This window comes from Galeopterus variegatus, unplaced genomic scaffold, assembly GCF_000696425.1.
Source record: "Galeopterus variegatus unplaced genomic scaffold, G_variegatus-3.0.2 Scaffold3481, whole genome shotgun sequence".
In the NCBI taxonomy this organism is placed as follows: domain Eukaryota; kingdom Metazoa; phylum Chordata; class Mammalia; order Dermoptera; family Cynocephalidae; genus Galeopterus; species Galeopterus variegatus.
Genome location: NW_007729592.1, coordinates 79,488 through 81,389, shown reverse-complemented (window position 1 = coordinate 81,389; position 1,902 = coordinate 79,488).

Below are 1,902 nucleotides of genomic sequence, written 5' to 3'. Positions count from 1 at the left end.
TATATATATATATGTGTTTGTGTGTATTTTTCTTTACTATGCCATAGTTTAATAATACAAATTATTAAACTTTCTCATTATTCTTGCTATTAGAACCATACTTCTACAAGTAATACATGAACTTTATCAAACTCGAGTCATCAAATGAAAGAACTTTGTGTAGTTAAACTTTGTGTAGTTTAACTTTGTGTAGTTCTGTCTTAGGTGTCAGCTTCCAGTTTTACCTGCCAAATAGCAGGTTTGTGGTTTTATGCAAATTTCTTAATGTTTCTGCATCTCACTGCCTACTTCTGTTTGAGGGAAATAGTAATGCCTTCTCTATCTTACCTTACCTGCCTTATCTGTCTATGAGAATGAAGGAGAGGATCACAATCNGTATCAAAGAGACACCTGCACTCACATGTTCATCACAACACTATTCAGAATAGCCAAGAGACGGAATCTGCTCAACCTCAAAGCTCATCAATGGATAAATGGATTAAAAAACACTTTGGTATACATAAACAATGAGATACCATTCAGCTATTTAAAAAAATGATATCTTGTCATTTGCAGCAACATGAGTAGAACTGGAGACCATCATGTTAAGTGAAGAAAACCAGGCACAGAAAGATTAATACTCCATGATCTCACTCATATGTGGAATCTGAAAAAAGTGGTTCTCATAGAAGTAGAGAATAGAATAATAATAACCAGTGGCCGGGAAGGGAGGGGAAGTGGTGGATTAACGGGTATAAAGCTGTGCTTTCTACCTTAAGTGAGTCATTGTACGGTACGCGCATGTATTGAAACAACACACTCTACCCCCACCCCACAAATATGTACAAGTAAATGTTAAAATAAAAAAGAATTTGTAAAATGATTCTTAAAAGGTAAGTAGGAATTAGTCAGAATCAGAGTGGAGTGTAGAAGTTCCAGGTCGGTAAGGGAGGAGACACGCTCTGGAGATGACTGCAGTGAAATCTCCATGAGAGAAGCAGGGGCCAGCGGTTGTACTGTCACCTCTGCTCAGCTAACCTCTGGTTGTGAGTATGAAACACAACAGCATTTTCTTGTGAAAAAATGAATGGAGTTAAAAAGAACTGTCCTGCATCCTACAGACAAGAATGGATGGCTTGGAGCTGGGCTTTGTAGAAAAGAATTAAGGAAAGCAGAGAAGTTTGGGTGACATTTCAGAAAGGGCACCCAGTGATGACCCTGCTGGGCTGTGGCTAGTGTTATGCCTCCCTTGTTCATTGCAACGCTATTCACAATAGCATTTGATATTTTCTGTCTTTTTTTAGTAGCCATTCTAACTGACCTAGGATAATTTCTCATTGAGGTTTTAATTTGCATTTCCCTGATAATCAGTGATACTGAACACTTTTTAATGTGCCTGTTGGCCATTTGTTTGTCTTCTTTTGATGTCTGTTCAGGTTCATTGCTCAATTTTAATAAAATTTGGGGTTATTTTGGTTTTTTGCTGTTGAGTTGTTTGAGTTCCTTAAACATTCTGGATATTATCCCACTGTCTGATGTGTATCTGTATTCATGGCTAGTGCAAAGTCCCTTGCCCCTTGACTCTGAGTCCTTCCACAGTTTCTTACTTACATGCATATGCTTCTGGAGTCCATCACAATGCAACTGTGACTGCTACTGCTAATGCTACTGCTTCTGCCAATGCTGCTGTTAAAAGTGAGGGCTTCCATGCATTTGTCTATCATGGGCTAGGCTCTGTGCTAGGTATTGTAGACGCATGCATAGATCTCTACGATAAGCAGGAGAAAAAGGTGTTATCTCCATTTTACAAGTGTGAACTTGAGGCTCACAGTGGTTAAGTGATGTGGCTATATGTGTGTGTGTATATATATATATGTGTTTGTGTGTATTTTTCTTTACTATGCCATAGTTTAATAATACAAA